The 13,285-nt window shown below is 31.5% G+C and overlaps 1 pseudogene across 1 annotated transcript; it reads right to left on the reverse strand.

Moving 5' to 3' along the window:
- Positions 1-2,378: 2,378 nt before the first annotated feature.
- Positions 2,379-4,104, reverse strand: LOC104711364 (UDP-glycosyltransferase 76E6-like; annotated as a pseudogene). The gene is made up of 2 exons (XR_015566912.1): positions 3,500-4,104; positions 2,379-3,412 (listed from the first exon to the last, which is right to left on the reverse strand). The product of XR_015566912.1 is annotated as a UDP-glycosyltransferase 76E6-like (transcript).
- Positions 4,105-13,285: the final 9,181 nt, after the last annotated feature.

Here is a 13,285-nt window from a genome sequence, read left to right on the forward strand (position 1 = left end):
CATTTGATTCGACAACAACATCCATCTTGTGCTTGGTCTAGAGGGGTTTGGTTCACTCACTCTACGCCAAAATACTCCTTTATAACTTGGCTCGCTTTTCACAATAGACTCTCGACGGGTGATAAGCTAGTTCAGTGGAATGTTGATGCTAATGGTGCATGTGTGCTTTGCCAAGGTCATCAGGAAACCCGCAACCATCTCTTCTTTGCTTGTTCGTACTCCTCTCAAGTATGGTCCACTCTGACTAGTACTATGCTGGGGACTACAGTCTTTTTTTGGTGAATATAATTTAACATTCATACAAAAAAAAAAAAAAGGGAAAAACAAAGCTCAAATCACAGACTTTCGTTCATACGAAAAAACCGAGATTGTTGATTTTAGAAACCCAAAACAATCCACTACTTCTCTGCATAACACACCACCAACAATAACACCAATTTTGGTGCTCAACCTCTGTAGAAATCCATAACAATCGAAGGCAGTAGATGCACAAGTCTTCGTCTCTGTCTGAAAACATGGGTGGATATAAAACCAAACTTCTCAAATATAATTTTCAACGACTGACATATAACACCACACTTTGCAACTGACTATCCTCAGCTTCATTTCTTTCCCTTCTCGGTTAAAGTCGACAAACATGAAACCTCTTGTCGAGCTAGACTCACTTTCTTTCTTTTCAAATCGGAGAAAAATAACATGAGGGTGTGTTATTAACTCTTTCTCTAAATTTCCTAACAAGAGAAACACTTGTGATTGCACATAACCAATCAAACAGACATTGAATCCTCTACGACATGTTTTCAGACAGAAGTAACAACCACACTTTGTCTCTCTCTTCACCTTCAGAGATGCAGAACTAGGACTCAACCCAAATTCTAGTCATCAACTTTGATCATCCAGTGACACCTTCTTTGCATGCAACTCTCTCTAGAAAACAACAGAGCTCACAAAAATTCCTCGATCATCTCTTTTTCTATTCATGCTTCCCGAAGATGTTCCTGAGAATTCCGGTGGACTAAACTGACAACTCCAATGACTTGACATCAATTCAATCATCCTCATCTTTCTCCGTTTCTCTTTGTTTCTTCAATTTCACCAAACTTAAGAGACTCTGAATTTTCCTCTCAACCGATATAGAGCTTCTCTTCTCTCTTATCTAGCAGCACATCCAAGATCTAACCTGTTAGAGATAGTAATCTCATATCGGTTTCCCGCTCTGATACCAATTGTAAGTATGTATGTGTGCTAGAGTCATAGATTTGTATGATTCATGAGTGTATGTGTGTGCATAAAGTAAATCAGACACAAGAGATTTGTTAACGGGGTTCGGTTAACCTACATCCCCGGAACCTAGTCCAGAAACCATTCACTAGAAAAGTCCGCAACCTACAATAGCTATATGGCCTCCACCACTCTTTCCTAGAATTACAATGAAAGAAAAACTACTACTCATTGTCTTTTCCGACAAGTATAGATCTTCAACAAAACCATCAAAAGATCTCTCTATCTTCTTGATGGGGCAACGTCACACACATGTGTGCCTCTCTCGATAAACCCTAGACGTGAAACCTCTCTTTGTCACGGCTGCCATCGATATATACTGGAGACAAAAACCCTAAGCTCCAAATATTCTCGCAATATTATTTTCTTTATTCAAAAGTATCTTGATAGCCACTCAAGGAAACTTCACGTCTCTAACAAAATCACGCCACATCATCTTTATTTCAAGCTTGATTCATCCAACGTTTAGTTCTCATCTTGCATAACACAACAGCTCCTTGTTGAACAACAAGACTTCGTACACTGAACACTCGTCTCTGTTGCATCGACAGACTCCGGCTGTGTTACCCACACCCATCTCTATTGCAACCTGCATCAATATACTCAGTCTAACAACCAGTAACAAATACACCTTCAAAATCTATCGTAGCTAAAAACAAATATGTTAGACATCTAGTAATTATTTTATCCATGCACAATCTGACACAAAACAACAGATTTTTGTTGTTATATATAAATCGGCTACACATTTCCAAAATCTGTTTTGAGTGTCGTCAACAGAGATGAAGCTCTCTAGACAGCTTACTGTGTTGATTATCACAGTGGAAGCTGTCCGTTTGTCAACTGTATTCCTATTAAACTCAATTGTGCTTTCTAATGATGCAAATGGTGAAACCAGAAATGCTTTGTAATTGTATCTTAGGGGATGAAATCGGGAACTAGTTCATCCTGTTGTCCTTTATGTTCAACGAAAAGGTTAAAACCATAGTGATACAACATTATAGACACTAGGAGAAACCCGAAACAGAGAATTTTAGACCACCTTTCAAGGTAGCCATGACATTGTTTGCATAGATTTTGTCGAATACAGAGTGAAAAAAGCAAAAGCCGTACGTGACACTTGTTATTCATATTGATTTTTCTTATTTGCATACAAAAAAAAATAAGCGCGTACTTTTTAAATGTTGCAAGATCCAGCTTGATCAATACAATTCAATAGTCTCAAATAATACATAAAGTTCAACATTTTCTCAGTGTCTTCAAGTACTTGACAAGATCATCCAAAGCGTTGTATGAGGTACCCCCACTTTTCACAGAGGCTTTGAGCTTCTCTTTTAGAACAAGGCCTCTCTCCTGCATCCCGGCTCCTTCGTCGTCCACCATCAACCTCTTCACAGATCTCTCAACCTCTCCTCTATCCACTTTACTACCTTCAACCTGAAACCCTATTCTCCAAACACTCTCTATATACATAGCGTTCAACTTCTGCTCCCCATGAAAGGGCCTACAAATCATTGGAACTCCTTCTGCCATGCTCTCGAGTATTGAGTTCCATCCACAGTGGGTCAGAAGCCTCCCACCGCAGGATGTCCAAGTACTTCTATCTGCGGTGCCCGTTTCACAATGTATCCTCTTTCTGAGATCATCTTACTGACTTCTTTTGGCAGTGACTCTATCCCATTGAAACCAGGGATCGAACCTGGTCGGATGACCCACAAAAAAAGTTGGTTGCTATTACACAATCCCCAAGCCATCTCCAGCACTTCCTTGGTTTCCATTTGAACTACAGTTCCCATGCTTACGTATATCACTGACCTCGGTTTCTGCTTGTTCAGCCAATCAATGCAGCTCCTGTCCTCTTCAAGTAAACTAGAAGGTGGTGAAGCTGTCATATTGTGAAGAGGGCCTATAGCGTACATCGGAATTCCAATTTTTTGTTCCGACCATGATAGAGACGAGTTCTCTAGACAGCTCACTGTGTTGATGATAACAGCGGAAGCTGTTCTTTTGTTAGCGACTTCCCTACAGAGCTCAAAAAGGTTTTCTAGTGGCCCCAATCCTGAAGTCGGTAGGTCTTTGTATCGTAGTGGTGGATACAAATTTTCCACCATATTTTCTTGCATTCCAGGATCTACAAAACAGAAAAAAAAAGAAAAATTTACAAAGTTTCAGTGAAACGAATGGTTTTTGGATGTGTTATTAATATTGTTTTGGGCACCTTCCATGTCAACCGAGAACTTGCCAGCATTGAGTTTACTTAGTACACAGCGTGAAACGTAATTTGTAGCACTTTCAGTGCTGAAGATGACACTGGGAAGGTTGAACTCCTTAGCTGCAGCTCCACAGAAGTACATGAACTCGTCGTAGATGATACAAGCAATATCATTGCCTTGTTGTAGCAGCAACTGAGCTATACAGTCCTTGAAGCTTGCCTCACTGGTTTTGTTGAGCTTTATCATAAACTCGATTCCTCCTTGATCAGACTCTGGTAAGCTTTCTCTAATGGTGACAAACTGAAAGCCAGGGAAGTGTTGAGAAGATGAGCTAACTTGATTGAAGTGTCCTCAACAACTGTAATTGAGAATCCCTTCGAGTAAAGGGCTTTCCCAAGTTGCAGCATTGGAGTAACATGACCTTGTGCTGGTATTGGAACTAACACTATTCTTCTCCTGGCTTCCCTTTTCTCCATTGCTTATTTGCTTATTACCTTCTTTCTCTCTTGCCATCATCTCTCAATGCGGAACACATCTAAATAATTGATCCAAATTATTATTAAAATCATTTGCATTTGAAAAGTTTTTGCAATCTTCCAAATATTCCATATTATATTGTTAAGTCTTTCTCCTGTGGCACCTACTCTTTCTAAACTTTTCTACACGTTAATGTGACATTTATAGTAGTGACATTAACTCCAAGAATCACATGTTGGTTGTTTTGTTTTGGCTCACTTAAGAGTTGGTGGCTTTTAGCCAAATTAGCCAATTAGGTATTGTTTTGGAGTTTTAAATAATAATTAAGATGTCATGACTCATGAGGCTAAACTTTATAATAGTATCCAAATATAACAAAATTTCCTCAGAAGTGGTTCTCCGTATTTGGTGCAATTATTCCAACAAAGTCCAAAGAGTTGGTACATAATTACAATATATTTCCTTTAAAAGTAGCTAGCTACACGTATGGTTCTCCACTCTTAAATCTTGGTGTAATTATTGGATCTAATTAAGGGTTGGTAATGGTATATACAGTATACGATTTGTATGTATACAGTATAACGGTTTGTATGTAACTAGCGATATTTGACACAAATGATAAAATAATTGATGTTTAATTATGCGGTAACCACGGTAGAATAGTAGATTTGTACCACCCAGATAACTCCGATTTAAACAAAAAAAATAGTCCAATACTCAAGTAAGAAAAGCTCGGCCTAGCGAAGAAACGAAGCCCGATCAGTAAGGCCGCTAAAAGGAACCGCCCACCGACCTGCAAGGAGGAAAAAGAAAGATAGAATCGAATATAGGACAGATCGGGAAAAATAAATTATTTTCCTTTTGAAAAATAAGGATATTCAAGCCCTTGTCTCGACTGTGCGTTGTATGATTGGAACGGATAACCAATCTGTCGTTTTTTTTACCGACTGCTCTGACTTAGTGAAGATGGTGTCTTCGCCTTTTGAGTGACCAGCCTTTATACCTTATTTGGAGGACATTCAGGCAGACAAAGATGAGTTTATTTCCTTTTCCTTAGCCTACGTCCCGCGTACTCAAAATAGCAAAGCTGATATTTTGGCGCGACGTGTTCGCACAGTTCCGCATTTAGCTACCTTTGTTAACAATGTACCTTCGCATTAGCTTGTTTGAGCCAATCTTGTTTCTTTGTTGTAAAAAAAAATAAAAAAAATAAGGATATTCAAGATCGACTCTTTTGATATAGATTGTGAGTTCAACTGCGAAAAAAAAAAAAAACTCTTTAGAAACCTTGACTTAATGGTTCCGGTACGTAGCGAAATGTACAGAAAAATTGTAAGGTAAAGTTGTAAGTTGTTACGCAACAGTGCAAAACTGTAAGAAATAGCTTTACATGAAAGCTGTACAAAAAACTGAGAGTAAGCTTTAAATAAAGTTGCTGATAAAGTTTTTGTGATGGGTAAATTTGAAAGTTATACCATTTGTAATACTTTGTTTGTGTTCACGAATCAGTACCTATATGTACTAAGTTAAACTCTCTGCGGGATTGCTTTTAGTTTTTTGTCTTTTATATAATATTTTTGTTTCTTATTTTTAAAATTATAATTTTAATATAAGTTGTTTGGAATCACATAGCTTAATTAATTAAGTTTTTGAATTGTTTTAATGCAAATTATGCTTCTTCGGTTAAATCTTGATCAAGGAACTTCTTGACAGCCACTTCCTATACCAAGTTCAAGAGTTTTAACAATATGGAACTGTAACTAAGCAATTCTATAAAAAAGAATTATACTCCAGTTCTATTCAGAAAGCTTAATGGTTATAAATTCCATGAAGTCTAAATTCACAGTACAAATTGGAAAAGCAAATATTATACTCACATTCCCCTGCTAATCTCCCCGATACACTACACTACTCCATATGTCATGTATCAAAAGAAATAAACTATCTAATTATTGTAGAGGTAGTTACAGAAAGCAGATAACAAATGATATCTCAGTACCAAGTCGAATATATCCTTCTTCTTTTTTTAATGGACAAACAACTCCAATATATCTCCATGTCTCTTTTCTGTCTCTTCATTGATACTTATCATTTTTTTCTTCATTTGTTCCACCTCGTGTATAGAGTTGTCTCTAATCCAAAGCCACACAGAAGTGTCCACTGCATATAAACGCTTGAAAAAAAAATGATAAATTTTTGAAAAACATTATTTATCATTTGTGAGTTATATACAAATTCAGTTTTTTTAACATAATTTTTTGTGAGTTATATACAAATTCAGTTTTTTTAACATAATTTATTAATTGTTTTTAGTGTAAGCTCCTCAAAGATCCAAGTTACATTTCAAGCAAAGATCCAATTATGTTTTAGGGTGAATTAGCTGTGTGACAAAAAAAAAACTATAGAAGAATATAGCACACTATTTGAAAAAATTAAGAAAAAAACATAGAGGGTATCTAAAATTACCATTTTAGTGTTTGGTGGTAGTGAATGGGGTGGTGGCTGGCTGGAGTTAGGGTGGCTGGAGGTGGGTAGGGGTAGTGGCCGGAGGTAGGGCGGTGGTGGTGGCCGGAGGTTGGCCGGAGGTAGGGTGGTGGTTGGCCGGAGGTGGTGGTGGCCGGAAATCGGAAGTGGCCATAGGTGGTGGAAGAGATGGTCATGGTTAGAAAGAAAAAAACAAAAACAAAAAAGGCTGCCATTAATACATAAATATAGAGAATATAATTGATTCATGGTTAGTATGGTTAGTTTGTGAATTATAGATTTTTTTTGGTTATACAACCCAATTCCCCTATGTTTTATTTGATGATGTGTAAAAAATAAAGTTGAATTGTATTAATGAAATGTTTTCATCGGTAAATAAATAAGTTGATGTGCGAGCTCCATATTTCACCAAAATGCTGATGTGTAAGGATCGAAAAGAAACACGTTATTTTGTTTGTGGTATTTATTTGTAAAATCCTAATTTGTTACCCAATTTTATAATTTATTAAGTCCTGTTTAAATATGTTGCCGCCAAAGTCGCCGAGGCCCCGGTTAATCGTTCGGCGGTGGTGCTCTGCCGAGATTTTACCCAAATTAGTTGTAAAACCGAAAAAAACAGAAAATGATATTTTCGCTGTAAATAGAATGTTGGATGTTGGATGTAACATTTGGTTATCAAAAATATATAACAACTGACTTTCACGCAACTGAAATATATAACTACTAAAAGTTCTAATATTAATATTAACTAGATATTCATCCGCGGGTTATTTTTAATAAAAATAAAATGTTATTTTTTTGTAGATTAACTATATATATAACTAATATTTAATTTGTATTTTTGAAAATGTACAACCTTACAAATATATATATATATATTAGTTAGTGTAGAAAGTATTTTGTTTGAGGTTTATTGTTTTACTAGATTAGGACTCGCCTGATGTGCGGGTTTAGAGTTTTTAAAATAAAATAAAATTTAACAAAGAATTTAAAGTAAGTATTTTTAGTAAGTAAAAGCTATATATAAAAGTAAATAGATACACCGAGGTGTCCAACATAAACATCTGGTGTAAAAGGGGCGACTCTACGGTTGAGACTATTGATCACATTTTTTTTTGAATGCCCTCACTCGTGGGAAGTTTAGAATTTATCTCTAACTCCAGTCTCATCAGAGGGTTTTCCATATGAGTCGGTGTACTCAAATTTGGATTTTGTTTTCTGGAGGGATGTCTCTCAATAGGGTGATCATGATTAACTTCTTCAATTACCATGGTTTTTATGGGCAATCTGGAAGGCCATAAATATTTTTTTTTAAGGTTTAGATATCGAGACGAATGATATAATTGCTCAGGCTTTGAGTGATAAGTTAGTCAGGGAAGAGGCACTATCTTTTACGGCAGTCATGTCGGCTCCATCTCCGTCCTCAGATGTCCAGGTTTCTTCACCTTGTTGTCAAATTGATGGTTCTTACACTTTTAGTTAAAGAAAATAGTTCAAGAAAATAGTTGTAGATGAGTTCAAAAGTATTAAAATTAAAATTAAATTTAAATATATTTAATTCTTTTCGTAAGTAAAAACAATGTATAAAAGTAAAGAGATAAACTTTTAGTTATAGAAAATAGTTTTTTTTTTTTTTTTTTGCTATAATACACTAATGTATATCCATTTTATAAATCTACTATCTACATTACCACTAAAAGTTTATTTGTACACACAAATATATTTTATATACTCTTTAATTTTAACTACTACCAACAAATTGTCTTTATGAACACATTATATAACCTATTATATGTCTCTTCGCTTTAACATTTTAATAGTTACAAAAACACATATATTAATCTTACATACTCCTATCATATATATTAAAATAGCAATCTTTTGAATAAATTATTTGATTGGTGAAAAAAATATGAGACAATCTATTTTTTTGTTTACTTCAACAATCTTTTTCTTTATGTAAAGGTGAGTATTTACATTTTTTTAGAAACAGTAACTAATTGTATAATTTTCATAATCCTTTTTTTTATCTTATATAAAAAGTAATATTTTTCTTGTAATATAGCAACTTAAAATTAAAATAACTAAATAATATTATAATTTTCAATTTATGGTATATATATAATTTATCTTATAATTAGATTTTAAATAAAAATATATTTTATTTTATCTATTTACTTTTATATAAAACTTTTTTAGGTTAGGTTTTGAATTTTTACATTTTTATTTTCTTAAAATGTTAATAATGAATTGACATGTGTCAACATCTGAATGATATAATTGACACGTGTCACGATCTTGTTAATGAGTAATTTTGTCAAATAAGGAAAAAATTTTAGTACATGATGTGTATTAGTATAGTTTTACATGTTTTATTTTAAAGTTTTTAATGCATGTAGTAATATGAGAAACCAGAAAAAAAAGTATATTACTTATGAAATTATGACATATAGAAGAAGAATAATATTTAGGATATTTTTGGATTTCCAAAATTTTGTGGATGTTAACTGATATTTTTACTGACTATTTTTACTGTTAAATTTAAAATACTAACCAATATCCATATTATCTCATATGATGCTCATATTATTTTTGTTATTAAAATTTTAACTCTAATCCATGAAGAAGTGAATTATGGTTTCACAATGAATAAATAGTTAAATATGATTACTAAACTGAATGTCTAACGATGAAATTTATTTTAGATTAAAAAGTTTTCAAATATTAATATGTATAATTTTTTAAAAATTGATGTAAAAATATTAGTATTTTGTAATGCATATGTTAAAACATAAGATAACTCGAAATAAATTATAATTTATAGGAATGAATCTTCAGTTATTTGATGAGAATGTCTCTATATCTTTATATATGTTTTTCTTTTATAATTTTCACTCATTTAAATTGATTATGACATGAGGTAAAATTATTACTTATAAGATAGCAACATAACAAATATATCTTAAATAATGTTGATTCAGTTTTTTTTGTGAATTATATTTTGTTAATTTTTATTTGTAATTTTAATTCTTACTAAGATATAGATTTGATATGATGTATTAATTGTCTTTGATATAAAATATTTAGTTCTATGCTTAAGAAGAAATGTGTAATTAAACTTAAAATATGGATTAAAGAAAAAAAAACTTAGACTGTTTTTCTTTAACTAATTTTATTTAAAATCTTTTAAAGAAAAAAAAACTTTTGTAAGAAAATTATAAAATTTAAACAGCTTTAAAATTTAGACAAAATCATTATAAGGAAATTATATATATATATATATATCATAAAATTCAAAATTATAATATTGTTTACTTATTTTAATTTTAGAGTTAGAAGAGTTGTTGTGGGTCATAGAGCGGATACGTGATGTAGGAATCACTTGTCAACATTTTAAGACTGATTGTGCTGAGTTACTCACTACTGTGCAGTCCAAGATTGCCCGTCTTTCTCCAACCTATTCGATGAGTTTAAGTCGCTGGAGACCTTCCCACTATTCTCCATCTCCTGGATCCCGCTTGCGGCAATACGAAGGCGGAGTATCTTGCATGTGCTTCGCGTTCTCTTATCTCTGAAATTTCTTTTGTAAACCCCTTCCCTCCGGCTTGGGCAACTAACCGAAGAATTTCCTTTTAATTTATTGTTTGGTTGAAAAAAATAAATAAATAGATACACTTTTAGTTAAAGAAAATAGTTGTAGATGAGTTCAAAGTATTAAAACAAATCAAAATTTAACAAAAATATATATTTAATTCTTTTCGTAAGTAAAAAAAATGTATAAAGTAAAGAGATAAACTTTTAGTTAAAGAAAATAGTTGTTTTTTTTTTTGCAATAATACACTAATGTATATCCATTTACTAATATACTATCTACATTACCACTAAAAATTTATTTGTACACACAAAAATATTTTACTTGTAAAATATACTCTTTAGTCTTTACTACAACCAACAAATTTTATTTATGAACACATTAAATAACCAATTATATATCTCTTTACTTTAATATTTTTATAGTTACAAAAACATATACGTTAATCTTACATACTCATATTTTATATATATTACAATAGCAGTCTTTTTGAATAAATATTTGATTGGTGAAAAAATATGAGACGATTTTTTTTGTACATGAAAAGCAATAATTATACGTTGATGGATGTATAAAAGAAAAACATTATTTAACCTATTGTTTAATATATAAAAATAATTTTGTTAGTTAAATAATAACCTATTTTTATCTCTTTACTTTGGGATAGGTTATAAACAATTAAATTAAATTGTTTAATCTTTAATTGAAAACAAATTATAAATTATAGGAATAAATCTTCAGTTATTGAGAATTTCTCTGTATCTTTATATATGTTTTTATTTTATAAATTTTACTCATTTTTAAAATTGTTTATGACATGAGGTAAAATTAGTACTTATGAGATAACGACATAACAAATATATCTTAAATAATGTTGATTGAGTTTTTTTTGGCAATTATATTTTGTTCATTTTTATTTATATTTTCAGTTCTTACTAAAATATAGATTTGATATGAGGTATTAATTGTGTTTGATATAAAATATTTAGTTATATGCATTAAGATGAAATGTGTAATTAAACTTAAAATATGGTCTGTTGTGATGGTATAAATATTTAAATGGTACTTTCTGTCCTATAAGAGTTTTTGGGTCAAAGCACAAAAATTAATAAACAATAAATATTATATCATTTATAAAACTTCTACCAATAGGAAATATACTGCATAATTCAAATAGTCATAAATTGTTATATTAATAAAAATTGAACATAGAAATTTGAGAAAATATTATAAAACTCTTATATAATGGAATTGAAAGAGAATTAAATGAAATATAAGAGGTTTATATTCAATATTAAAATGTTACAAGATAAATTCTAAAAACATTTATGTTACTACTTAACTATTCTCAATAATTTTTTTAATTTTTACCCGCGTAATACGCGGGCCTTATCTAGTATGATAAATAATTAGCTAATGTTGTCTTTTCTAGCAAAATATATGATATATGATATATATATTAGTGTATTTTAAATAAAAATTAATTAATATTTTATATTGATTTTTTTTGTACATGAAAAGCAATAATTATAAACCCGCACCATTTAAATCAAAACTAACCGTTAACTTTCTAATCCCTCCGGTGAAAAGCAAGGTATATACGTCCAGAAGCTTTCCACAAAATTTCAGCACGATCAGATTATAGATGAAACCGCAATCGTTCCCGTAACACCCGCTGGTCTCAATCAGCGAATGAGAAGAAACGCCCCACGAAACTGCCAATATCTCCTTTCAAAACGATTTGACCAGTCGAATCCTCCTTCTCCCAAACCCTGACAGTTCTGTTTCTCTTTTAACACTAAGGAAAAAGCTTGATCTCCTTCTCTTTCTCCTTTGCACCAAATAACCAACACTTAACTGTCTTTCTCTCCCTCTCTCAGATGAAAATGTCGACCAAAGCACAAAAGCATGAGAGGAGGCGTGAGTTGAGAAAGAGATTAGGGGTTTTTGGTTTAATTAGATTAAACCAGGATTTAATTAAACCAAAATTAATTAAAATTCACTCTTTTGGTTTACTCAACATAACCCAAACTCTATTCCCGGAACACGGATGTTACAATTCTCCCCCACCAACATAGATTCGTCCTCGAATCTCGAACAACCATCAGTCAAGGACTCCCGTGCAACCATCTCCACGGCCCGCACTCCTGCGACCGATCTACAGAAGGTCACCTCTAGGCGATAGACTCACGCTCTAGGCGTCATTTGCTCTCGACTTTTGGACTTTCCTTTACTCATAGGCCTAAACCTTGAGTTTTTATTGGTTCCTCATCAGACCTAAGTCTGCATGCCAAATGTTGGCTCCTCATCGGGCCTCAGCCCGCATGCCATAATTTATGATCAATGTATCTGTCTTACATATTCCTATCTTATATGTTACAATAGCAGTCGTTTTAAATAAATGATTTGATTGGTGAAAAAAATATGAAACGATCAATTTTTATTTTAAATCTTTTACTTCAACAATCTTTTTCTTTATGTAAAGGTGAGTATTTACATTTTTCTACAAACAGTAGTTAGTTGTATAATTTTCACAATCATATTTTTTATCTTATATAAAAGTAATAATTTTCTTGTAAAATTAACAACTTAAAATTAAAATAAGTCAACAATATTACAATTTTGAATTTTTGATATATATATATATATAATTTCCTTATAATGATCTTTTCTTTTTATGGTAGGTTTTGAATTTTTACATTTTTATTTTCTAAAAATTTAATAATTTTAGAATTGACATGTGTCAACATCTGAATGATATAATTGACACGTGTCAAGATCTTGTTAATTAGTAATTTTGTCATCAAGCTTTATATAATAAGATATTATAGAATCTATAACATACAATTAAATAAGTAGTGATTTATAGAAGGAAAATACTGTGTGTATTTATAGAATTAATTCCTACAATTTTGTAAAATTCGAAATTTAATATTAATTAAATTAATCATAAACTTAATATTTAATGTTAAAGGGAGTGGTTCCTATTATTTTGGAATTTTATTATGATGAGAAATCTTGTTTTCCAAAATTAAAATTTGATATTAATTAATTAAATAAAAAATAAATTAATAATTAATGAACTTCAGGATTTTTTTTTTATAAATATCTCCAAAAATGTATATATAGATTATAAAAATATTAAAAATATCTTAAAACTAGTTTATGGTTAATCTATATGTAATCTCTGATTTTCCAACAAAGGGCTACTTAATAGTTATTTATTTTTTATGTATTT

This window comes from Camelina sativa, chromosome 9 (genome assembly GCF_030686135.1).
Source record: "Camelina sativa cultivar CO46 ecotype springtype chromosome 9, ASM3068613v1".
NCBI classification, from domain to species: domain Eukaryota; kingdom Viridiplantae; phylum Streptophyta; class Magnoliopsida; order Brassicales; family Brassicaceae; genus Camelina; species Camelina sativa.